The 27,736-nt window shown below is 36.2% G+C and overlaps 2 long non-coding RNA genes across 6 annotated transcripts in view; one reads left to right on the top strand and one right to left on the bottom strand.

Moving 5' to 3' along the window:
- Window positions 1-17,594, bottom strand: part of LOC110348114 (uncharacterized) — a 40,818-nt gene extending 23,224 nt beyond the window's left edge. Inside the window, exons 1-2 of the long non-coding RNA XR_002393098.2 lie at window positions 17,374-17,594; window positions 4,995-5,147 (exon numbers count right to left, since the gene is read on the bottom strand). This is a non-coding gene — a long non-coding RNA (uncharacterized LOC110348114). The remainder of the gene's footprint in view (window positions 1-4,994; window positions 5,148-17,373) is intronic.
- LOC147829249 (uncharacterized) overlaps window positions 1-27,736 on the top strand; it is a 209,666-nt gene that overhangs the window by 73,956 nt on the left and 107,974 nt on the right. For 4 of the 5 annotated variants that reach the window (XR_015449354.1, XR_015449355.1, XR_015449358.1 and 1 more), the window contains 3 exons: window positions 17,409-17,459; window positions 17,776-17,955; window positions 19,163-24,421. This is a non-coding gene — a long non-coding RNA (uncharacterized LOC147829249). Of the gene's footprint in view, window positions 1-17,408; window positions 17,460-17,775; window positions 17,956-19,162; window positions 24,422-27,736 lie in introns of those variants that run through there. The other variant, XR_015449357.1, reaches the window with a different exon arrangement.

Here is a 27,736-nt window from a genome sequence, read left to right on the forward strand (position 1 = left end):
GCGGTTGTCTACAACTGAGAACCCTGTTCATTACCCTTGTCATTTTTTAGTATGTCAGCTAAATCTAACGTCAGGTATTTATAACTTTTGCAAATATCATTGGAAATCATATAACCAAGCATGTCAAGACAGTAAATGTAGTGCACATCTCAGGCATTAGGTTTAGTGAAATGGCAGTGTTTATTTTAGAATAAAGTACATAGTTTTTAATATTACTTTTAAACTTTACTCTGAAAACAGATCTGAAATAGGGATGTAGTTAGGAGAGCTGATAATGGGTAAAGGTGTCTAGAGAAGCAGAAATTATAATCCAAACTGGATATAGAATAATGAAAAAAAAATATATATATATATATGTATGCTAAAGCACTTTAAAAGGAAAGGAAGTACAGAAGAAAAATTCAAAACATCTAAACATACTTTTCAGGTTCCAAAATTTTTCTACGTAAGTTTTGACATCTTTTCTCACAAAATATATTCTCTCTTATATCACAAATGTCATTCCATGGCACATAGGGAAGTTATACATAGTTAGGGTATACACCAAGGCATCACTATTGATTTACTGCTGTGAGGATAGTAAATCCCAAATGTACTGGCATCACTAGTATATTGTAAAACTAAAGCTGTCTGGGTTTCTAATTTCTGAATTAATTTTCAAAGAAAACATGGAAAACAACATGTGGTTAGCATTTAATTTATAAAGTTAATTAAATGTGGTTATAAATATTGATATTAAAACTAGAAATAAACAGATAAATAGAAAACTTTGCTATAAAAGATAAATCAAAGCATAGACTTTTGAGAAATGCATGATTAATAATCATAATATGGAAAGCACAGAGACAGCTACAATTAGCAATGTGATGTGTTTAATTCTAGTACTTATTATATAGGGGTTTTTTTGATGGCTTACTTAGTTTTACATAGATATAAGCACCCAGGAATTCCATGAGTTCTCTCTTTTACTTATTTTTTAAGCATTTAAAACATTTTAAACAATTCATACAATTTTATAAGTATATAATATTTTCAGTTAGTAGTAGTTTAAATTATTCCCCTATCAGTGGTTACCAAAATGTTGAGTTGTTTTCAGTTTTATGGTAATACAAATAATATCATAGCAGACATATTTGTATATAAGTTATTTTTCATATTCAGATTTCTTTGCTTAGGAGAGATACACAGAATCATAAACAATGAAATCCCTGGATGAAAATTAGCCAGCCACTTTCTAAAATGTGTATTGTAAATCATATTCCAGGTGAAGTGCCAGATCTTTTGATAAAAATATACAGTGAATAAATGAGGCCACTGGAAGTGAAATAGGATGGTGGATGGGTAATGGCACCTGGGTAATTTAATCTGAAACTTGTAATTACTAGTGGCGTTGAACATTCTTCTATAGATTTGTTAACTAGTTGCAGCTTTTGTTTCATACATTATGCTGTTTGTACATATATCCATGAGGCTCTTGATGGAAATTTTATTTTATTTTTTAAAAACAAATTTTATGAAGGTGCAATATCACAGGACAGTGTCACAGGCAGTTGAGAGAGATGCAGATCCAAGAGTCCAGGTCAAAGGCAGTGCTATGTGCAGAGGTTAGAACATTAGAAGAGACCAAGAAATAATCATATGAGGAATGAAAGTCTTATGTCAAAAATCCAGCTTATTAGTATTCTTGTGGCCTCAAAAACAGAGTTAATTGAACTAATTCATATTTTGGGTGCCTTGTCTTGAAGTGTAAATGTACTGTAATGGAGATAGTGTGGAATTTGAAACACAAGGTCCCAGGTATATTTTATAGTCATGTGTCTGTATGTGGTAGATAGCACAAATGGCCACAGATTCTATCTGACTCTGTAAAAATATTCTTTTGCAGTGTGCTTTTGCAGCTCCTGCCATTAGAAGTGGAACTTATTTTTTTAACACTTGAATTTGTGCTTGGTCATGTGACTTGCTCTGGCCAATGGATCATTAGCAAATATGATTCAAGTAAAGGTTTGTAAAAAAAACTATGCATTAGCGCTTGCTCTCTTGCTGCATTTGAAACACTAAGACCACCATAGGATTGATCCTTTTGCAGGAAAAGGGACACAGAAGAGACTCTAGATATCCTGATCAATAATTGGCCAGCAAAAACCCTGCTAACCACTAGTCATGTGAGTGAGTGAATGAGGCCATCCCATATCAACCAGCTGCCTGCTTGCTCTAGCTGACCACAAATATTTTTCAATATATGTCACATGAACTGAAATAAACACAAAAACTAGCCAACTAGAATGAATACCTCCTCTGGGCTTGCCAGGGCCTTTCAGGGTTTTAGCATTGCAAGTTCATCACCTCAGGCCAGAAATCTCTTCAGTCCTGGGCAAACTGAGACAGCTGATCATCCTATACCCAGATAACCCAATGATTGGTAATGGTTGTTGTTTAAAACCATTAAGTTTTAGAATGTTTTGTTATACAGCAAAAACTAACTGATATTCAAAACCCCTCATAGTTTACTTTTCTGCCATCTGAAAATAAAGAATAAAAATTCCAAATTGTCAGGAGAGGCTATTCAGATCATTCCTACAAAAATCTTACAATGTGAAATGCATCTGTGTTTGATAATTTATATCATTAAAGCTAAATGTTTTCTGTCTTCCATTTATATAGTAGCTTCCTCATATTTTCAAAGGATCCTGACAGTTCTGTGAGATTATAGCAGGTGAAAAGGAGTACCTTTTTCATTTCTTCCTTTCTTTTTCTTATTTTCTTCCTCATGGTGCTCCCAACTCCTCTTTGGAGGTGATTTTGATATAAGAATTTTCTCTATTATCATCCAATATTATTTCTTATTTTTGTCCCCTTTACTTTCTCCTGTTATCTTCCTTTTTTCTCCTCATATATCATAAATTCACTACTGTTGTTCTTTCAGCTTTTTTGGATGCTGGCTATTTGTAAGAGATAGGTACCAAGTAGGCCACTACTAGAATAAAGAAAGAGTAATAGAGATTTGAAAAGTTTAAGCATAGGGTGATAAACTACAGCTGTACTGAAATTCACTTCAGTTGCCATGTTCACTTTTTGTATAGGACTGGATCCTCACCTGTGTGATTTATTTAAACACATATTGATGTTCGTTGAGTGTCCACTATGTGCTAGGCAGAGTACAAGGCACTAAAAAATGCCAGGAGAGGTAAGTGAGAAGGAGTCCTGCCTTTTAGAAGCTTCAACAATAATCAAGTCAAAAACACCACGAAGAGGAAGAAATTTATGTAACAAGGCCACAAAACTGGGAGAACTTGCCAGTGTTCAGGGAAATCTTCCCAGAGGAAGTGATAGGTGAAGAGTGAATATTGGTTAACTGAAGGAATAATTGGTTAACTGAATATTGGTAATAGAAGGGAGTGTGTGACACATGGTATTTTCCAAAAATGCCTATGAGAATGTAGAAATACAGTTTACATGCTTTGTTAAGGACTGTTTGGGCTACTCTTTTCGCCTTAAATTGAAGCGAGTCTTTGTTTTTGTTTTTTTGGTACCAGGGATTGAACTAGGGTCCTTGTGCTTGCGCAGCAGGTAGTGAAACCACTGAGCTAAATCTCTAGCCCCAAAACATTATGTTTTTTTGTTTTGTTTGTTGTTGTTTTTGGTACCGGGGATCGAACTCGGGTCCTTGTGCTTGCAAGGGAGGCTGTGGAACCACTGAGCTAAATCCCCTGCCTGTGAAGTGAGTCTTTGTAATTATGGTAGATAATGGAATGTGGTGGAAGGGGAACTATATAATCTCTGAGGCTGGTTTATAAAAGGACTTTTGCCATACTCACTGACTTCAGATATGTGACTCTGAGTCATTACCTGCAGTATAAAAATTCTAGCTGCCTTGACGGTATCTGCAAGAGATACCACATAGAGATTCCACATAGAAATAGCAAAAGATGCCCAAGGAATAGTGGTTTCAGCCTCAGCATTTTCAATCTTTCCGGGCCCCATACCAACATGAATGAGCAACTTTCCAGAGATATAATAACACCAGGTAACTTTTAAATACATCTAAGAAGTACCACAAAATTGTGATTTAATGAATTTCATTTCTATGTTTGGAAGTTACATTAATTGTACTATACCATTAATATAGCTATGAAAATGTTACAGGTTCAAATATTCAAGGTCTAAAAGAAATCAGCATGGAACTTGTAAAATTTAGTTCATGGGCCTCATGAACAGTAGTTCTAAAAAAAATTACACTTAAGTATAATTTTAAAGTACATTGTTAATCTGCATAGAGGCTTTAAAAATCTTTTGTCTAAATAGATTTGCAAGCCACATTATTTTAAAAGTATTCAGTTGACACCATAACTCTCAGTCTAAAAGAATATTTTTCTGCCTTTGTCTATGAAGATGAACCACTGACCCACATGGGTTGTAGACTACCCAGAGTTACTCTGCTGTTAGTGGCAATGGGTCACGGAGAGCCTTTCTACTCTTCACCACAGCACACATTGGTTGAGCTGACAGTGGTCTGGTTGAAGGGAAGTGCTTATCTTTGGAGTGCAGAGATAACTTTCTCTCCCTGACCACACCTGAAACTTCTTCCCAATCGAAATAACCAGATTCTGGAAGTGCAGTGCCATTACTCTCCCTTGCTTACACAGTTAAAACAGTATTGGGTCTCTTCCCAGTTAGCATCAGGATCTCTAATTCATCAGGTTCAAGGAGCAATGATGGAGTGACTACTAGTCTCAAGGAGAATTGCTAAGTAGTGGGTGATGGGGGGATATGTTAAATAGAAAACTGAATACCAAATAATATTTGGCTTCAAGGAATTAAAAACTAGAGGTAGAGAAAAGAGTTGATAAATAAGCCCAGAACAAGTAAAATGACCAAAGTAGTGTGGTCTCAAGGTGCAGCCTCATCAGACACACCAGACAGCTCCTTGAAGGTCATGCCACTCCCTGGGGCATGGAGTCAGCTAAGCCACCCACCTACAATGAACCACCAACCTCTTTCCAGCCTTGCGATGAGTCTTCCCCCTGCAATGCCTGGTAGCATCCCTTCTACACATCCAACTACTTTCTTCCATTCCCTGGCTCTTCTGATAGGGTGCAGTGCAATCTCTTTTGATAGTGGTCAGAACAGATCAAACAGAGGCCTCTCTACGGAAGTAGGAAAGGGAGAAGTTAGAGCTGATCAGATATTACTTACTAACTGATTTTTTTTCCAGTAAAAAGCAGATACTTAAAAATTTTAAGAAAACCTACAAGGAAATGTGTTTAATTCTCACTGTAGTTACCTGTGAACTTCATAAGTGAGAGTTTTATGCTGTATTTAAAAAGTCATAAAACATATAACAGAAGATTATATTGCTCAGACAGGAGGGGGAAGTTGAGGCTGAACATTTGCTCTGTGGCCACTACATATTAAAAGACTCTGATTTACTTAGTGAGGATAAAGTTAAATTATAGTGTGCTCATTTTGGCAACAAATGAACTAAAAGAAACGAGAATACTACTATCTACTACACTTGAGAACCTACTATAACCTGCTTATATATAACCTGGTTATATGTCTTGGGAAATCAAATCCCTAACACTGCCATATAAAGTGAATATTTTGTCCCCGTTTTACAGATGAGGAATGTGAGACTTGGAGATGTTATAAAACATGCACAAGATCATTCTGTAAACTCTGTCTTCCATGCCTCCACTTTCTCTCTCATGGTATATGGAAAATATCTATTTCAGTATGTGGACTAGGAAGTTTTGCAAGACTTTGAGAGGAAGAGAGACATTTGAACTGTGATTTTAAAGACACCCCTAGTGGTGATATAAAGGAGAGATCATGGAAGAGAGAGATTGGAGCTAAAGAGATATTGGAGGTGTAATAAGATAAGGAAGATCTACAAAATGCCAATGTGGATAGCATTACCATCAAGAGGAGAGATACAGAAGTTATTGTGGATTTGGACTGATGGAGACTTAGAAAGTAATTGGATGTGTGGAGTTTGGGAGATCTGAGTCAAAGATGACAGCAGTTTCTAAATGATGGAGCTAGGAGGGCAGTGCTGCAGGATTAAGGTGCTGGCAGGTCATCCATATGGAGATGATCAAGTGGCATTCAAAATGATGCTCTGGACATGTAACCCTAAGTCATCCTGTTTCCCATTTTTCACCTGACTTGTTTGACTTTGCTATTTACCATTCCATGAGTCTATTCCAGTACTCAATGCTTAAAGGATATTTTGTGGGACAAGAAGCTATCATTATAACTCCAACTTATATTTCAATAGTGTAGTATAGAGTTCTGTGGTTCTGCTATTGTGGCTAATTTATTTTCCTCATTAGTGTGCAAAAATCATCATCATCATAACTCCTGTTCTAACAGTTTTATGATACAATAGAATAAATAAAATTGTAGGTATATATGAGAACCTTTCTTATTCATTGAGTACCTACAGAAAAGGAAAGGCAGTATTTTCCAAGTTATATTGGGCAAATTTAGCAGATAAATATACAAGACACTGGTTAAATATGAATTTCAGATAAATAAATAAAAATTGTTCCATTTAAGTAGGACCCAAAAAACATTTGGGATTAACTTATACTAAACATATGCTTTTTAAAAAACTTGATACTCACATTTCATTGAGCATCTTGTATTGTACCCAGCAATACTACCTACTACCTGAGATATCTTCTGGAACATTTGTGTGCGAAATGTTGATGAGTGTTACATGGGGAAAATTATATGAGAGAGAGAGAGACAGGTACAGGGAGAGGGAGAAGGAGAAGGAGAGGAGAAAAAGGAAAGTCACGGTTTCTTTCCTTTGGATTGTCTCTGGAACTTTGATCAGCTTCTACATACTGAAAGTTTCCTGCAGGAAAGGTTTCTCAAATTTTGTTTGACCAGATGTTGCCTTGATGCCTTGTGGATGTTGTGTGTAAGGTGGTTGCCAATCTTTCTGTAACTCTTCCTGTGTCAATATTAGGTGGCATGATGTGGTCATGAGAAGGCATGAGATACAGACTCAGGAACCTGAATTCAAGTCCCTGGCCTATCAATCACTAGGAGTTTGAAACTGAGCAAGTATCCAAACTTCAGTGGACTCCGTTTCATCCTTTAGGGCTAATATAACACATAACACATCGAATTCTGAGGCTTAAGAGACAGTTCCTGGGAGAGAAATTTGCACATAGCAAAGCACAACCCAAATCTCAGTTTTCTTTTATGTGGGGTACATACTTGTTCTTTATTTATTCATCCTCTGAAACCTTCATTGACCTTTGCATTCAATTTCAGCTGGTACAACAAGCCTGCTCCTAGTGCTCACTGCCTTGTGGGCTTCAGTTGGTGTAACATACAGCAATGTGCAGGAGCACAATTCACAAGGGCCATCAAATTCACATTTGTGGTGCTCCCTGGTGTTGTGCAGTCCACCTCCCAACTGATGCTAAAAGCTTTGTAAGAAGAGAAGAGAAACAAAATGAAGGATTGGACCCAAGGAGACATTTCTCAACAGGGCCTGGAGCTACACATTTGACAGCACAGCACATACTTCCCAGAGGTGTCCTGACCATGAGGGTTGCATTCTAAGCCTGACCGATTTGCCCTGCATTTTACTGCACCACAAAGACCTGAACTGCTGGCTCTTGGCTTTGTGGCTGCCAGAGAGCTTCCATCTCATAAATGTGACTGAGCACAGCTCTCTAGTACAGATTTCCCACCATTCTGACCCTGAACACATAGTTGTAGCCTATGAGGATTGATAACATGATGAAGGAAATAGTTGACTCTATGAAAGTCAATTTAACTGATTTACTTGTTTCTATTAATTATTTAGTTTCAGCTCACTGCTTTTAACTGTCACATCAACTTAGTTGTTTCTGTGCAAAGCTCATTATAGCATTTTGAAGATGTTCAGTTTGTCCTGCTCCAGCTTCTTGTTGCAGTTGGAAATGAGAAGGGAGTCAGAGCAGAGAGACTGGGGGGCTTACTTGAATTGGAAGAATCTTTATGAACTCCTTTTCATTAATATTTTATTATTTGTAGAGATTCTTCAAGTCTAATATTGGCCAATCAGTCATTTTTAATGACTTTTGGAAAATTGATCTGGAACCAATCAGTGTTCATCAATATCAGCAGGGTTGATGTTTTCTATCATTCTCTCTCCTTTTCCTTCCTTTCTCCTTCCTTCCCTCTAGTTGTAATTCCCTCCTTCCTTCCTTTTTTTTTGTTTTTGGTATTGGGGATTAAACCTGGGACTTTTATACTAAACTACATCTTATTTTGAGAGTGTATCACTGAATTGCTGAATTCTCCAGGCTAGACTTGAACTTGATCCTCCTGCCTTAGCTTCACAGAGTACTGTGCCCTGCTGGTATTTTCTTTTGTTGGAAAGCCATGGCACCTTCTATTTGGCTTTGTTGACATTTAAACAAAGCACCAACAGAGGAAGCTTCTTGGCCCTGAGATAGAGTGAATCATACCAACTCATATATGTACATTCCTAACCTTTTATTTCACTAACCCACATAAAATCAGAAAAGTGACAAGAAAAGATCAATTGCTAAGTACGTTTCTAAAGAGAAATGTGAGGGTTTCTGGCTTCTTTAGATGGTTATGGTTTATAAATCCTTCTTTTTTTCAAACTTCTCACATCATTTTTCCTTACCATCATTTAATTTTGAGTCTCAGGTCCTTTTGAGTCTCTCACTGCACTGTGAGATGATTGCCAATAGTGATAGTCACAGGGGCTTCCTTCCACTGAATGCTATTAGTGACCTCCATATAAGGGCATACTTTAACTTGCTAGCTCAATGCATAAGCATAGCAGTGTAGAACAAATGAAAAGAGCATATGCTACAAGCTGGTATTCGTGTGACCTTTAACCTCACACTGATATATGGCTGTCACAATGTAAGTGAACTATAACTAGGAGAAAAGAATTTATCTTCTCTCTTCAAAGTATCTTACTCTTAAAGACATTATCTCACCTAATTTGTTAATGATAAAAGCTCATAACAGTAAGAACTTGCAAAAGGATGACAGAGTGAAAACTCTTAATGTATTTTGCCAAAGGGAAATTTACCATCTGCCTGTCTTCATGAATCACATATGCTGAGAATAATATTTTAGAAAATACTGACAACAAGATGCAGTAATTTGTAAATGAAAATTACTGATGCTGCCCTTTTTAAAGCAATCTGTGGAATAAATCAGTACAGCAATCTATAGGATTACAAGTCAAAGACTTGAAATAGGAGAATAATAAACTGTATTATTGACTTTTTTGTAATTGTAATAAAAATACCAAATCTTTAAAATGTAATTACTTTGATTAAAACTTCCCTGTTCCTATATGCACCCTTTCAATGTACCCTCAAGACAGGTAGGACAGGAAAATACATTATGAAGCCAAGACTACAATGGAGTAGTAAACAGTGTCAGACATGCAATTAAAGATCACAGAAATAAGTCATTGATGGGCCAGGGATTTAGCTCAGTGGTTCCAGTGCCTGCCTCAAAAGCGCGAGGTCCTGAGTTCAATCCCCGGTACCAAAAAAAGAAAGAAAGAAGTCATTGACTGCTCTGATTTCTCAGAAGGCATTCTTCATAGCACAAATCATGTAGTTGCCATCAGTAAAATACTTCAAATCTCAATGCTTGCTAAAATGAAAAAGATTGAGTTTAACTCCTAAAAGAAGCAAATCATAACTTAAAAGTGTAGCAATTCAGTTATAAATTTAAGACTAACAAAAAAGATACTAGCACTGATCTTGTAACATCCTTTCTGTTTCATACACATATCATAAACTCAGAATGAAAACTATTCACAATTGATGAAAATAAAGAAAGGGGTTTTCTCTTAAAAGTTAGTTTTGGAAGCAGGGCATGATGGTAAAGACTTATAAACCCAGCTACTCAGCAGGAGGCCAGGGCAGGAGGTTTGCAGGTTCAAATCCAGGCTGGGGCAGTTTATAAGGACATCTTGTTTCAAAAAGAAACAAACAAACAAACAAAAACAAAAAACTGGTGTAAGAGTGTGTGTGTGTGTGTGTGTGTGTGTGTGTGTGTGTGTGCTTTCCCAGTACTGGGCCTTGAACTCAGGATCTTCACAGTGAGCCATATTCTCAGCCCTTTAAATTTTTTTTAAAATTTTGAGACAAGGTCTCAATAATTGCTAAGCTGCCCAGGCTGGGCTTGAACTTGTGATCCTCTTACCTCAGCCTCCCAGAGTGGTGGGATTACAGGCATGTAAAAAAAATGGTTTTGGAAAGGATATTTTTTTAAAAAGGAAGACAGTGACACTCTTTATATAATAAACCAGGTGTCTTAGCTTGATTGCAGATAGTCTGACAAACCGAAGTAAAATGGTTTTCTATTCTCTCATTGTATCAGTGGTGGTATTGAGACTGTCACACTTTCTTATTAGCTTTTTAAACATCTTTGTGTTAGTCAACTTTCTGTTACTGTAACAAATACCTGAGATAATCAACTTATAAAGAGAAAAGTTTATTAATATGTTTTTTGTAGCACTGGAGTTTAGACCCAGGGCTAGATAAGCCTTCTACCAATGAGCTTTCATCCCCAACCTAAGGTTGATTTTGGCTCACAGTTTCAGAGGTTTCAGTTCATAATCAGTTGATACTTTGTTTAGGGTCTGAGGCAAGGCAGTGTACCCTATGGTGGAGCAAGCTGCCTACTGTGTGCAGGGAAAGTAAAAGAGAGAGGAAGAGGAACTGGCTGGAGTTTCATTATCTCCTTCATGAAAATCCCCACAATGATTGTAAGGCCTCTTACCAAGCCCCACCTTTTTTAAAGTTTCCTAATCTCGAACACCACCAAGCCAAGGACCAAGCCTTTAACAGATGAGCCCTTGGGAGCCATTTCAGATCCAAAGCATAGCAATCTTAAAGAAAATGTTCCAATGGTAGATACAGGGCATGGAAGGCAAGTCTAGAGGACTATGAAGTTTCACATTTCACAATGAAAAGTAGATACTTTTTTTCCTCTGAAAGCTAAGTAAATCTTCTGCAAAGGAAAATATAAATTCTGGCAGTATTTATGCATCTTTCTTCCATAATCCATAAGTCAGAGTTTTAAAAAATCACTGTGTATTAGATATACTTACCTCTTGGATCTGGCAAAGACAAGTTTCACAGCTTCATAATTATCACTGTAATATATGGTAGACATATGGTCATATACTATACATATATAATTATTGTTTCTGTCTAAGGGTCCATTTGCAAGACAAGAGGCACTCGGGGGCTATTTTCTATTTCTTAGTCCCATGAGGTGTAATCTCATCTAAGCTTCAATTTTTTTTCACAATTTTGAAGGAGGAAAGCTATTAATAACTTTGGATATAGAACTGAATTAGTATGAATTCCAAGCTGAAGTGTCTATGAGAGAAGTTTTTTGTTGTTGTTGTTGTTTAATTTAAGAAGTACGAGATGAATGTTTGGAAAGCTTTCAGAAAAAATAGTATTGGGAAAGCATTTCTGGTAGAGAAGAATACAAGTCTCAAGTTATTGTCTAAGATGATAATTTTTAAAAAACTATAAAAATGGGGTCATCCAAATTGCAAAAGAGGAAGTTAAATTGTCACTGTTTGCAGAGGACATGATCTTGTATATACAGAAACCTTAAGGGCTCTACCAAGAAACTATTAGAACTAATAAATTCAGCCAAGTTTCAGGATGTAAAATCAACACACAAAAAATCAGTAGCATTGCTATACACCAACTATGTATTCTATCCAACAAATTTTCTAAAATAGAAATCAAGAAAGTGGTTCCATTTACACTAGTTACAAAAAAGAAAAATACCTACCAATAAATGTAATCAAAGAAGTGAAAGATCTCCCTTATGTAGTACAAACATGTACTAATAAAAAATAAAAACTACGAAAAGAGACAGGCATAAAAATAAAAAAATAAATGTAAAAAGTTAGGCAGTATTCGAGTCCACAATTTTAAATTGTTCAGTGACCATCAGGCATACATCCTGTTACTATTTAAAGTTATTTTAAAAGTCAGTACAAGTATGTGTATTATTTTATGGCCATTTATTATTATGACAGAAAAGTTATTTGAATCTATATACTTAATTTCAGGTTATTTCAGGTTAATTTCAGGAAATTTCAGGTTAAAAAAAGTGAAAGCTCTCCATAATGAAAATTATAAAACATTAATGAAAGAAATTAAAGAGGACACCAAAAAGTGGAAAGACATCCTGGGTTTGTGAATTGGAAGAATCAACATTATTAAAATTCCCATGCTACCTAAAGTAATATACACATTCAATGAAATTCTCATCAAAATACCAATTACATTCTTCACAGAACTAGAAAAAATGATGGGCCAGGGATTTAGCTCTGTGGCACCATGCCTGCCTTGCAAGCACAAGCTCCTGAATTCAATCCCCGGTACTCCCCCCCCCCCCAAAAAAAAAGATCCTAAAATTTGTATGGGGCCAGAAATAAAACCAAGTAAATAAAACAAACTCCTAAAGTGCCAAAGACATGTTGAGCATAAAGAATGAAGCACGCTGCCTGCCCTGCAAACGCAAGGACCCAAGTTTGATCCCCAGTACAAAAAAAAAAAAAAAGCAGAATGCATTACATTATCTGATTTCAAAGTTTACTACAAAGTGGTAGTAATCTAAGCAGTATATGGTATTGGCATAGACCTGTGGGACAGAATAAAGTCTAAAAGCAAGCCCACAGATGACTTTTGACAAAAGTGCTAAAAACACTCATTGGAGAAAGGACAATTTCTGTTGGAAAAATGGATATCCATGAGCAGAAGAATGATATTAGACTCCTATCTCTCATTGGTTACAAAAATCGACTCCAAGGTAATTTAAGACTTAAATGTAAGATCTGAAGCTATGAAAATACTAGAAGAAAACAAAGTGAACACTTCAGGGTGTTGGAATGGACAAAGATATTTTGAATAAGATGTTAAAAGCACTACAGAATGGAATAAATTATTTATAAACCATATACCTGAGAGGGAGTTAATATCCAATATATATAGGGAGCTTCAAAAACTCAATAGCAACAAACAAACAATACAAAAACAAATAACCTGATACAAATGGGCATTAAGTGGGATGTGTTGGTAATAGTCCCATCTACTTGGGAAGGAAGCTGAGACAGAGGATTGCTTGAGCCCAGGAGTTTGAGGCCAGCCTAGACAACATAGTCAGACCCTGGCTCAAAAGCAAAACCAAAACCAAAAATGACAAATAGACCTTGTTATAGCTTATATCTAGAAGAGCCCCAAGAGCCTCATAGAGTCAATCACCTTTTGGAAGTTGATTTGATTATGGAGTGTATAGCTGACTTGCTGTTAGGAGGTAGGGAGTGATTGGAAAAGGCATGGTTTGGAAAGATTTCTCTCCCTTCCCAGATCCTCTCTTCACTCTCTCTGCCTCCTGTTCCAGTGTTTCTAATAATAATTCAATGTTTTATTCACTCATATATTTTAGCACATGATATTTGTTAATAAAATTCTACTTCCATTCATTTTGTATATAATTTCCTAAAGCCTTGGGTTTCTCAAAATGTGATCTTATTTGGAAATAGGGTTTTTGTAGATTAATTGGCTAAACTAAGATCGTATTGGAGTAGGCTGGGTTTCTAATCCAATATGACTGCTATCTTTATAAGGAAACAATCATATGAAAACCCAAAAATATGAATATGAAGACCCAAAAAGTTAGAATGCCATGAGAAAATACTAGATTAGAAAAAGATACTGGAGTGATGCATCTATATGCCGAGAAGCATCTGGGCTACCCATAGCTAGGAGACAGCAAACAAGGAATCCCCATGTTTCAGAGGGAGCATGGCCCTGTGGATACCTTGATTTTGGACTTTTGTATCCCAGAAATTTGAGACAGCACATTTCTGATGTTAAGACACCCACTTAAGGCACTTTGAAATGGAAACCCTAGGAAACTAACAGTGACCTTGATTAATTTAGTCTCTTCACAATGCCTCATGCTCTTTCTTCATGTTTAAAATAGGAATAACAATTCTGCTTACCTAACAGGCGTTGAAAATTATGAAGTAGCAAGCATAAGCAATGGATATGCTGGCTACTTTTCTAAAACTGAGTGTTTAGTGATTGTTGGCTCACAAAAAACTGATATGAAAGTCCGAATATACTTCTGAGTACAAACACAGTACAAGCCCCCTTAAATGCTGTGAAAACAGTATGGTAATAATAATTGAGCAAAACCCTATGATCATGTGGATCAGGATATTATGTCAGAGGTGATTGGTTTTCTTTCTCTGCCTAGTTTGCATTCTCAAATCAGGGTGGATAAAGCAGACAACTCAGTTTGGAGAAATGGCAGGACAAAGGAAAGCCTTCTATCTCTAGGCTTTTTGTTCTCAGTCTCTCCAGTCATAACAAATGAACCGGACATCAGCCAGTGGGAGGATTTGTGGAATACTGTTTCAGTTCTGGAAGCCTCGAAGAACCATGGAGCCACAATTGGTCCCCTTCATAGTTAAGCCAGATCAGACAGTCATCACAAAGTCAATGACACCAGATCACAGCTGCAACCAGAACAATATTGATTCATGCACTGTGGCCTCTTCAGCTCTGAACTGACTGTGTAGGCAGGCTTGCCTAGTTATTTCCTTGGGATAATGTGACCCTGAATTGTAGGTAATTTGAAGTTTTGGACAGCTCTTGTCATTTAATGTTTAGCAAAATCCATCAGTTTATTGAAAGCTTTGAATAGATATTTGCAGGTATTAATCACTTTATCAAATGAATGTTTAGGAATATCTCATGTGGGTCATTTAGCAGATACTTTTCTATTTTGAAACAGAAACCAATTATGCAGCTCAGGGGATGCGAATACCTGTATATATGCAGTTCTTTTCTTTCAATATCAATAGATATGCAGATTGCACTCAAAATTAGAAAGATTGACATAGGACTTTCTCCCCACGGAAAATAAAATATAAATAAATGGTCCATTAGCACACAGATTAGTGCTTCAGATTCATGTAGCGTTTCTACCTGCTTTCGTGTTGTGCTCTCTTTGAGATGAAACATGTAGATATTTGGTTTTTTTCCTCTCCCTTAGCTTCTCTGGATGTTTGGACATAGCCTAGATTTAGGCTTAAAGGGAAATGTTTGACTTGGAACTTAATTCTTAAGGAGCAAATTATCCAGATTATATGTTGCTAAAATAAAACAAATTAAGGGTAACTTTGATTTCCACCCAAGTGGCAGAATTAGAGAAGTAAATAAGTGACCACTCTATTCTAATTTCAAGAAGCAGGAACCATTAATGATTGGATGGAGATTATCTAATTAGGAAGGAGGTCTCTCTACTTTCCTCCTAATGCCACCAGATTCCTTTTATTTTCGAGCCTCATAGGGATTAAAGACATTTAGCACAAATTTAGGAGTTCTAATTTTAGCCATGTGATTGGTATTAGAATCTGGAAGATTTAGTGTATTCTCACGGGGTTAAAATGTTGAGAGAATCAGCAAAATAAATCACTAACAACTGCAAATGTCTGTGTGTGAGGGCCTGGAACCTCACTGAGAGGATTCCTCATGAAAGGCCCAGTTTGTGGAACTACACAGTGCTGCATTTTACTAACATATAAGGTGGGGGAGGGCCAGTTACATTTCACAGTAATACTGCGGGCCTGAGCCTTTCCTTTGATATGCTGTGCATCAAAGCGCATTCTCTAAGATGTACTGAGACACAGGTAAGAGAGGACAAGACTGAGCCCTGGTTTGTCTGTTGCTTCTGGTCTGCCTGTTGCTTCTGGTCTGCCACACAATAAGCCCAAATGATTAAAGCATTTAAAAAGAAACATGAAGGAGCATTCTGCAGCTTGACAGACCACTTGATTTTTCATTCATCTCTACATTACCTCGATTAGCTATTGTACTAGCAGAGCAGGACAAGGGCATGGTACATGTCCACATGCATATTTCTAACAGCACAATGTGGTTCCTCTCCAAACCCAGAACCTGAAACATTCTCATTGTCACCTATATATAAGGTAGGAAGCATTAAAAGCCTTGATGTTTACAATTTTTATTATTTGAATAAACAATGTGAATCTTGAACTATATGAAATTGCCAATGTCAACTATTTGACTTAATAAATGGTGATATAGATAGCTCAACCTAATACTGTTCCAAGGATGGGACTGGAAAGATGGGAGTTTATTTGCTGATTCCTTTTAAGAACATGAATGCAAAATGAATGAAATGTTCAGTTTGATTCAAGACTACATTCTTTATTCCAAACACGAAGATGTTAATCTCCCCACTTCAATCATGAAGTACTTAATGAACTTTTCTCTGCTTTAGATGTATTTCTAATTCTTCCTTAAACAAGCCAAAATCCTAATTTCTGCCACTTGCTTTTTCAATTTTTGATACTGGGGATTGAACTTGGGACCTTGCACTTACGAGGCAGGTGGCGGAACCACTGAGCTAAATTCTCGGCCCTGCTTTTTCAATCTTAAATTATCTTTTCTTCTTGTTTTAGACGTTCTAAACACACTAAATGCAGGTCTGAAAAGACATATTTTAATTATATCTCATATTTAACTACTTAATCGTAGATTATGAGCAAAGAAAAGCCATATAATTTTTTTTCTGTTTTTCCTTTCTATAGCCCCTCTACCACTACAGAAATTTATATCTTTCTCAGCTCTCTCCCTGAAGTTAGCAAATACCCAATGTTTTAGCTATACAAAAGGAAGCAAGCGTCTCCCAGTGTCATTTTGTCAAATGAACTGCAGAGCTCTTCCAGAGGTGACTTGCTTTGGGCTCTTTCACACTCACATTAATAATGAAAATGGCATCTGCTATTTAAAGGACTCCTGGTAAGGATACCATTCTGGATTAAAAATTAAATTCCATCTAATCTTTTTGTTAGCTCCATATTCTCCAGAGACTGCCTCTAATAGAAAGCATTTGATTTGCTAAAGCTATATAGCATTTTCTTCCTGACAGTGAATATTAGGACTTTCTGTGGGGCATAGTGGAAATAAGCAGGGGAGGGGAATGAAATTTTTGATGTCCTTTGGGTACCTGTCCAAATTGGTTGTAGTCTTTTAGTTTTTTAGTTTATTTTTATTTTGTAAAAGGTTTTTTTCTAAGTTGACTAGAATGAGAATTTGCAATTTTGTATATTATTGTTTCGGACCAAATTAATTTCCATTTGTCTTTTTTGTCAAAATGAAGAACCTATTTTGGAGAATATTAACTCTGGAATTTCCAGTTGGAGGGGTTTTAGAAGTCTTAACTAGGTCTGAAGTCTAAACTGGGTTTGGTACCTTTACCTTACCCATAATTTTAAAATAAATCCATATTACTCACTGTTTTATTGCCTGTTCATGGGTTTTTCTTTGCAGTTTGTATTCTGTGAGAGTCAGCATGGAATGGATGACTAGCCACATGAAGAGGTAACAATTACACCTTACACCACCATTCTGATTCAAGGATCTTAAAACACATTTTAGTCCATTTTGTTTCCAAGTACATATTCATGTCTATTTTAAAGAAAGACAACCAGAGAAGAGGTAGGCATCTTGCCTGGGGTATCACATAGAACGACTGGGAGTTACAGAAATGGAATTTGGAAGGCAGATGATTCCAAAAGGACTGTGAGGCTGTCCAGTATATTCATGGAATTAGAGGACTCGCAGTCCCTTAAATGTTGAGTGGTAAAACCTCACGTTGACTCAACATTTTAATTTCTTCTCTAACATCCCTGTCTAGTGTTCGTCTTGATTCTAGTGATTCACTTACTCCTGGGGGAGCCTGTTCCACATAGTGAACTGCAAAATGGAAGATTAAAGCATTGCAGCCACATGAGCAGAAAGCTGCACTAAGTGATGTGAAAGCCAGTTTGCTGGTACACAGCCTACAGAGAGTTGGAGGACAGACCCCAAACTGAAGGTGGGTTCCTCTGGATTTTTAAATTTCGTGGTAAAGATGTATAATATAAAATTTACCCTCTGAGCCAATTTTATGTGTATAGCTTTGAGGCATTAAGTATATTCACGTTGTTATATAACCATCTTCACCATCCATGTTCGAAAATTTTTCTGTTCCCAAATTGAAATTCTTTACCTATTAAATAATAACTGACTATTCCTCCCTGCCCCCAGTCGCCAGCAATCATCATTCTACTTTGTGTTTCTGAATTCCACTTCTCTAGGGACATATTTAAATGAAATTATGGAATATTTGTCCTTTTATGTATTTTTCTTGGTACTAGGGCTCAAACTCAGGGCCTTCTCTAGTCCTTTTTGATTTCTTATTTTGAGATGATCTTGCTAAATTGTCCAGCCTGGGCTTGAATTTGTTATCCTTTTGCCTCTGCCTCCCAGAGTGCTGGGATTACAGGAATGTGTTAACATGTTTGGCTAATACTTGTCCTTTTGTGACTGGTTTATTTCACTTAGCATAATGTCTTCAAGTTTCACTCATGTTGTAGTACGTGTCAGAATTTTATTCCTTGTTTAGAGTGAATAATATTCTATTGTATGCATATACTACATCTTGTTCATCTATTAATTGGTCAATTGACATTGGGTTTGGGTTCTACCTTGTAAATATTATGAATAATGCCTCAGTGAATACAGATGGACACATCTCTTTGAGATCCTGTTTTCAATTTTTGAGGGGTACAGTAATAAAATGAATGGGTCGTATGGTAATTCAGTATTGAGTTTTGAGGAGTTGTCCTACTGTTTTCTACAGTGGCCATGCCATTTTATATCCCACCAGCAAAGCACACCATCCCAATGGATGTGCAGTGTTACATCATCATATCTTGGATTCCTTTTATTTTGGTGGAAACATCTGCAAATTTCTACCTTCTCATGAAAAATCAGATGATGGGCTTCAATTTTTTCATAGTATCAGTAGGTAGAGATGAATGGCTGCTGCCCTCTCTGGGTGTAGTAGAAAGTGCACTCACCTTCCAATGTTCTGTGCCACCTCTGATTGCAACTCTGTCTCACATTCCGCCTGCTGCACTTAGTTCCATATAGCATTTGAGTTTGCAACCAGTTTTTGAGCTGAAAAATATTAAAGATAAGATGTTATTGTGAAACATGAAATAAAGAAGATTGAGTAGGTGGCCTTTTTGCTTCCCCAGAATTATTCTCCTCAAGAGTAAAGAATAGAATCTTTTTGAAGGAACAATTGGAAGATTATAACAATATGAAGAGAGATATGTGAAATGTTCAACATTCAATCAACAAAAGATTTACTGAGCACCAACAATTTACCAAGTATTGTTCTCAACACTTGGAAGACATCAGTGAACAAAATAAACATAAACCTCTGCCCTGTCTTTGTAACACTTGTATTCTAATCTCAGCAGAGGTACAGAAAAATAAACCAAATCATAAGTAAATAAGCAAATTATATTGTATGTTAAAAAACAAGAAAAAATTATTAATTATATTTAATTACACCATGTGAGAATCATACCTAGTTTTAAAAAAGAAATGAAAATCTTAATAACTGTGTGGTTTTAAGATATTTTTTCTGCATTGCAAAATTTTAAGAACATTATCTTAATTTGGCAATTTAAAAATAAATTTAATATTTTGAAAAGAATAAGGAAAAGTAGTCCATCCAATTGTTGGGCACCAATTTTTTTTAATGAGAGGCTGAAAATAAATAAGCTGTGTTTGGCCATCTGGTGCCCCAAATTCAGAGGGTGAGATTTTGCTTCTAGGCTCAAATTCATTAATGCATTTTTTGACACTAAAAACAAAGCAAAGGTTGATAATCAAATGATCTTCAAGAAGACCTTATCTTCCACAGACAGGAACTCTCAGGGTTTAAAGTGGGCACATTATTTTTCCAGGAGTGAGACATATAATCTGAAATCCACATATACTTGTGCATCTTTAATATTGATAAAAATCCTGATTTAGTAGACATACTCTTGGCATATATATTTTTCCTTACTTTTCAATTAACCTTTATAGTATCTCCAATTTTAAATCATTCTGAAAAATATTTTATTGATGCATATGTGCATAATATCTATAGTATCTATTATATATATAACTTGATGAATTTATGCAAACTGAACAGACATGTGACATCAACATTAGATAAAGAAAAAGAACATTCAGTCCCTGAAAAAGCCTCCTTCAAATCACTGGGTCCCCAAAGCTAACCACTTTCTGGATTTTTGGCAGCATGCATGAGTTTTGCTTGTTTTGTGCTTTATATAAATGGAAGCATAGAATGTTTCCATTTGATGATACAATTTAAGTAGAACTATACTTGGAAAGCTCAAAATCACAAAATGATTCATATTCAGCTTCAAAGACATTTACTATTTGGTGGAAGGATGGTCTCCCACTTGCCTGCTGGTAAGAATAACCGAGGAATCATTAAGTTTCCTTCCCTGAAAACTCTAAATAGAGCAGGGCCTAGGAATCTGTATTCTTATCAGGGAATTTTGAGAAATTCCATATTTGGTGGCTAGGTAGTTGTATAACAGCACATAGAAAATGTTGATGAAGAGCTGAAAGTGTTAACTCAGCGCAATCAATCTGCTTGATAAAAATCAAGCAGAGCACTTGTTAAATACTAGAAGGATCCCCAGAGCTTCTCCACTGAGATTCCTACACTATAAAGCTGAAGTGGGTCCCAGGTGTGTATATTAACAAACACCCAAGGTTTGGGAAATATTTCACTAGATAGTTAAGACTCATCTATATTGGAACTGTATGATTGACCTTTGCTTTCTTTGGTCACTAGAGCATTGGCTAACATTTGGGGTGCTTTTCAAAATTCCATGGCTCCAGTAGTCCTACGTTAACAGTGCTTTTTATTTATAGTGTTTCTACTTATTAGAACTCAAGTACCAAAGCAGGCTGATGCTCAATTTTGGTGATTCCATTTACACCCTAACATTTAGTTTTTAAGTGAAAACCTTTCATTAGATCCTTCCCTAAACTGACAGATCACTGGGGCAATAGTATTGTATTTGTTTAATTTCTGGGCTGACTGTGAGAATCATGTAGGTAAGTCTCGCCTTATGAATGGAAGGGGACACAGCAGTGGCCTGGTTCTACCCACATTTTTTTCTGTCTGGAAATGAAAAACTAGGTTGAGATATGTCCTATTAAGTTACTAAGACAAAAGAGGGGGAGTTACCTTCCAACTATTTCTTAAATGCTAACCAAGGCAGCAGCGTAAAAGGAGTGCAAACTGTTGTTCTACACGTTTGTGCTTGGACACTGAGTTATTAGAAGTAGGCAGTTACATCAACTTCATGTTTGTCACTGTGTGCCATTTACTTGCTCCTTGGAACAAAAGTGATACCATTGCTCGCTCTTTCTCTAGCTAGCAAAAAAGAGGCACATTGTTCTAGAAAGATGGGGTCTAAATTTGGGTTATGAGTCTAAAACTGCATATAATAAAATTCTCTTCAAAATGCAAGTTATTCCCCACCACAGTGGTTCTTAAAGTGTGGTCTGGGGATCCCCCAAGATCTCTCTAGAGGGTCTATCCGAGAAAAATTGTTTCCATAATAATATTAAGTTAAAAATTTAAAAGTGATGGTACACAATGCTGGAGAGTTTATGAAGAGACAAGGATTCTCACTCCCTGCTGATATAGCTATTGTTTCCTTATTCTAGCAAGTAATAAGAGCCTTAAAAATATGCCTAGCATTTTTGAAGCAATAATTACACTTCTGGTGGTATTTTTAAAGGAAATAATATCAAATATATTATTTATATTAGTAAAATGGGAAAAATCTAAATGTTCACAAATGCTTGAAAGGTTACATTAATTATTATATATCCATATAATGAAATGTTTTTCAGCCATTGAAAAGAACATTTGTAAATCATGTTTGATAGCATAGAGAAAGGGTTATATTATATTAAATGAAAAAGCATGGTTAAAATGTATAAACACTGATTTCAACTATAAAAAAGTATTGAAAAATATTGGTGTGAAATACATCAAAATTGTAATAATGGTTCTCTCCAGGTGGTAGGATTATGGATGATTTTTATACTTTACAAATTTCTTGTAATAATCAATCTAATTTAATATAATGTAGTCAACAGTGCATTTTAGAGCACTGTACATATGGCTATAATTTAATGGACAAATAAAATGCCTAAAATTACATCTCAATTGTTAAACCATTGTAGGGACAAAATTAGAGAGACCCAATGGCATAAAGATCAGTCATAGCCCAGTGAGTCAATCTGTCTGAGTTTGACTTCTGAAGTGTGTGATTTATGATCAAATCGCTTAACTACAAAATATCAATGTCTTCTTGTATAAGGTAAGATAACAGTCTTACCTCAAAGGTGGTAGTCAGGATTAAATGTAATGTGTAAGTCTTAGCTTAGGACTTTGCATCTATCAACACTCAATAAGCATGAATTATTATTATTACATGTATCTACTTTATTTTTTTTTGGTACCAGGGATCGAACTCAGGACCTTATGCTTGCGAGGCAGGCGGCAGAACCACTGAGCTAAATCCCTGGCCCATGTATCTACTTTTTTGCTCAAACATCTTTCAGAAAAGAAACCTGTGACCTCAGAGGTCTTGAGATTGCTCAGTCAATCACTATATATGGATGAGATCACAGAGGTCTGTTTCTCATGGCTCTGGAGCCTCCACTTACCTTGAGCAAATATATCCAAGAAGATAAAAGCAATACTCAAAACATAAACCTGTGTGAAAATTGGGGAAAACTAAGTAAACACTAGGGAAGTGTCACTAGCCTGTAAACTTCAGGGCTTCAAGATGGCTTGAAGTGACAAAGCTCTGGCTGTCAGGGACTCTAGCTAGGCTTGGGGATATTAGCAACTAGGGGAGAGTTTTTTCACTGCCCACTCCCATGTCCTCTCTTTGTGTTCTGTACATAGCTCCTGTCTCCTGTTCTGGAGCACCAGGGATAGGCAAGCCTGAGTTAGCAAGTTGGGTGCTATCTTTGACACCTTTTCTTCCTCTTTGACAGAGTTGAGTTTATCTCCAAATCTTGCTGTTTTGTTTCCCTAAATATTTATCTCTAATCTGCCCACTTCTTTAAATTTTCCTCATTGCTACTACTCTAAAACTATGATCTTCTCAATTGTCTGCCTTTTGTCTTGCCCCTCAGCAATTTATTCTTTCTACAACAGGCTCTCTTGAGAATTATGTTCTATCATGTTCCTTCTGTGTAAATTCCTTCCAGTGATTTCTCATTCTTTTGCTCTTTGGGTAAAGTCTGAACCACTGCTTACCTCATCTAGTTTCCAGATGTCCTAGTAATGCAATTATTTCAGATCCTTAAAAGCAACATGATCTCAGTTCTATGCTGTCTCCCTAAAGCCTCTCCATGCTCAAAACATTTCTCCTTCCTCCTCCACCTGTGTAATGGACTGAATGTCCATTACAAGTCCCCTTAAAAGTCATACATCTGACACCTTAACTCCCAAGGTGACTGTATTTGGAGATAGGCTCTCCGTGGAGATCATTAACATTAAACAGAGAATTAAGATAGGGTTCTGATTTAATAGCATTAGTGTCCTTTAAAAGAGATGGGAGAGGACTCTCCCAAACCCTCAATGTGGTAAGAAGGTGTCCACTTTATAGAAGGAAGAGTACCTTCATGAAAAATGAACTCTGCTGATATTTTGATCTTAACTTTCTACATTCCAGCACTATGAAAAATAAAATTCTTTTTTAACCCACTGTATTATAGCATCCTGAACTGACTAATTCACCATACTTTAACATCTCCACTTCTCTCATCTCATTTTTCAAAAGACCTAAGTTAAGCCCACTTTTTCAGTGGTTATGTAAAATCTGAAAAAATATTACTGAAAAAATATGGTACATTCCACTCCTGTCAGAATACTGTAAACTACTACCATGTATCCTTCATCAGACCATTTTCACTTGCTCTGATTAGAATGTGTCCCCTCTAGAATCAGGCATTGAAACTTAATGGCAAGTGTGCTAGGATTAAGAGATGAAGCCTTTACAGGTTAACTGGGTTATGAGCGCTCCTCCCCTATGAATAGGATTAAGGTCTTTTAAAAGAGGCATCAAACAGTTTGGCTAGCTTGCCCTTCTGCCATATGTCAAGGGAGGACAGCAGTTCTCCCCTCCAGGGGATGCAACAGTAAGGTGCCATCTTGGAATCAGAGAGACTGGGTCCTCAGCACCCAGCACTTTGTGGACTTCTTGACCTCCAGAAGAACTATGAGAAACTAAATTTTTGTTCTTTATAAATGACCCAGTCTGCGGGTATTTTGTCATAGCAGCACAAATACACTAAGACATAACTTCAGGTTTAGCATTTGGATCTTCCTTGGACATAGGCATCAGGGAGCCAAAAACCCCAACACTGTACAGCCCCAGAACCTGGCACTGTCTGACAAAGTCATCCTTGAATATTTTATTGGATTGACTCACTGTTTAAAAAGGCAGGCTATTTTAACTCATCCTTTCTCTTTCTTGCTATAAAAAGTCTGTATTAAAATTTTTGAAAACCTTATTGAAGAAGGGATAAGAAACAGAATTAGATCTTTTTGCAAATGAAAAGGGACCAAGAGATAGGGGAAGGGGGTAGGTGGGGAAAAAAGGGTCATAAAAAGAATTAAAATGTGTTACACAAACATTCCAACTCCCCATGATGAATGCAGTCATTATGTACTGCAAACATGTACTAATAAAAATAATTTTTTTTTAAAAAAGAAATAACTTTAAGGGCAGTGAATTGATGAATAAAAGCCAAATGAAGGAAGAATTGTACAAAGTTTTCTAATTCCTTTCTAAGGACTTTCTAATTCCCCTATTGTAGTTCAGATCTGGGGTTTGAAGTTAGGCTGCCTCTAGGGACCTTGCAGTGAGACCCTACTTAATAAGTGTGGCTTTAAGAGACACACTGAAGAGCTGGGATTTAGCTCAGTGTTTCCGCAGCCAGCCTTGCAAGCCCAAGGTCTGGAGTTCGATCCCCGGTACAAAAAAAAAAAAAAAGAGAGAGAGAGACACACACACTGAATTTCTTCAGCTGTTCACTGAGGATAATGATTAGTACCTGCCTCCTGGAACTGTGGGGAAAATTAAATGAATAAACACAGGTAAAAGCTCTTAGACGAATATCCAGTGCAGAGTAAGTACTTAATAGATGAGAGCTGTTATAAGTTTTTAATTAACAAAACAGTTTCAGGAAAAGGCAAACTGTTGGTTTTATTGCCCAAGAGGCCACAGATTATGGGATGGAGTTACTGTTTTGAACACTATAAAGAGTTATTGATTTCCTCAGCTCTTTTTCTGAAGTTGCCATGTCTAACACACAATATTTTATTTTATTTATACACCACTGTGTTCCAAAAAGGATTTCAGGGAGCTTACAGATGAACATAAAACATAACAAAGTAACATGAGTTAAAGGTAGAATGAAAGAAGAGAGAAAAACAAGAGTGAGTATAAAGTTGGTCTAGGAATATATATTACTAAAAATTATGAGCATGTTAAGGCTTAAGATGAAACACTAAATCAGAAGAAGCTAGGGTAGGAACATTATTTTAATTTCTCCTCTATTTTGCCTCATTTTAAAACTTTCTTTCTCAAGATGATTTAAATGCTACTTTAATTCTTAAAAATACCTATTTTACTTTCAGCACCAAAAAATTCTGTACCAGTGGACGAAGACTGATTTCTCATATATTGATTCATGGAGCTGCATTTAAACCTTATGAATAGATAGACATATTACTGAATGGGCATGAAGGAACTTAATACTTATTAGATACTAATAAGCACCAGTCCAAACTTTCAACTATGTTTTCTTTTGATAGCACAACTTCATGAAGTAATTAAATTTTCCATCTTACAGATGAGCCCCAAAAGAAATGAATATTCTATAGTTCTAAGGAGTAAGAACTTAAGAGCATTTGGCTCTGGTGCTTTAACTGCCACCATCGTATCAGGTGCAGCTATTTGCAGACAGAACACACTTATTTGCCTAAAGACATCAGAACATTTCTAAAAGATTCTTTCAAAGCTTAGCTTCTTGGCTTTATCTTCCTCTTGAGAAATTTGTGAACTGTGTCCTTATGTGGCTGTGTTTATATGATTTGCCACATCATTGTTAGAAGAGTAATTTAGAGGTGGTTGGGAAGAAAGCCTTACCATGGATATGTAGGAATCACTCAGAAGGTTCCAGCTCATCTGGCTCAAATGTAAAAGACAAAACAAAAAGATGGATATTGGACAAACTAATAGATGTTATGATACAGGAGTAGGTTTGGCACAGCTAAAAGCCCATGGTAAGGTCAGAAATCTTTAGAAATATAGTTGGAGTCAAGGGAGAAATGAAGATGTTGAAGCCACAGTGCTTGTTTTATTCCTATTTGGACTCTAGAAAATGACTCCAACTGGAAGTATTTACACTTCTTTCTCCTGTGGATAACTTATATATAAAAACACAATGAAGGAAAAAGTTACAGTTTCAATAGAATTGAAATATAAACACACAGATGAAGTTAGCTAGTAAAACACCAGGTTTAACCACAATAACTGTGCACAGGTCTCTGAGCATTCCATGAATTTTTTGTTTTTATTATTTTTTTTATGACTGCAGCCTTGCACATGACTTAAAATCTGTCTTGATTGTACTGCTCTTTCCTGACAATATCCAGTCACGCTCATCCTTTAGGTCTTAGTTAAAATAGAAAAAAATTGGACACACACTAAACTATTTCTTCCAAATTTCTGAGATTTGGGTAAGTCAGAGTTTGATAAACTGTGGTCAAATACAGCTGCCTTCCTGCTTCTGTAAATAAAAATCTGCTGGACCACAACCATGCTTACTCATTAAGTGCTATCCATGGCTGCTTTTGTGCTAATTGGCTGAGTTGAGTATTGTGACAGAGACTGTCTGGTTGACAAAGCCCAAAGTCCTTACTATTTCACTCTTTACAGAAACAGTTTGCCAACTGTGGTGGTAAAGGAGAGGTTTTCATTTCTTCTTTTTATTTATTAAAGGAGAAAGCTAAACAAAAAGTGTGCAATGGATGATATTTTCTTTTCGTGTTCTCTTCTGTTATATAGATTTTCTCTAAAAATATTATTTGTTAAAAATTAAATTTTTTAATTAAAATATTTTTTTCCTTAAATGCTTTTATTGCTACATTTAGGTATACAATACGTTTAAATTTATCATTGAGTGCTTGTACCTGTACATGATGTATCTTGGTTCTTATTTTTTCCCCATTCCCTGTGCTCCCTTCCCTATTTACATACATTTAATTTCCATTTTTTTTCTTTTCTCATAATTTTTCCTTTCCCTTCTTTACTTTGCCCTTCCCCTCCCACCACCCCTACACCTTTGGACCTTTTCCTATTTTAAATTATCAATTATTCATTTTAATCCTTTTAATCCTTATTTACACTTTCAGTTTCTCACACCAGAGAAACTATTCGGTATTTACACGTGTGTCCTATTTATTTCACTTAAGAGTATTGCCTCCATATGCATCCATTTAGGTATAAATGTCTCTAGTTTCTCATTCTTTATGGCTGAGTAGTACTCCATTTTATTAAAAAACCACATCTTCTTTATCCAGTCTCCAGTTGATGGGCACTTGGGCTATTTCCACGTTTTAGCTATTACAAACTGTGCCGCTATAAACATGGGTGCACATATATCACTTTGGTATGATTCTTTTAATTCTTCGGGGA

The sequence above is a fragment of the Heterocephalus glaber genome, unplaced genomic scaffold (genome assembly GCF_053883595.1).
Source record: "Heterocephalus glaber isolate CG9 unplaced genomic scaffold, H.glaber_assembly_v1.0 deba00000676, whole genome shotgun sequence".
In the NCBI taxonomy this organism is placed as follows: Eukaryota; Metazoa; Chordata; class Mammalia; order Rodentia; family Bathyergidae; genus Heterocephalus; species Heterocephalus glaber.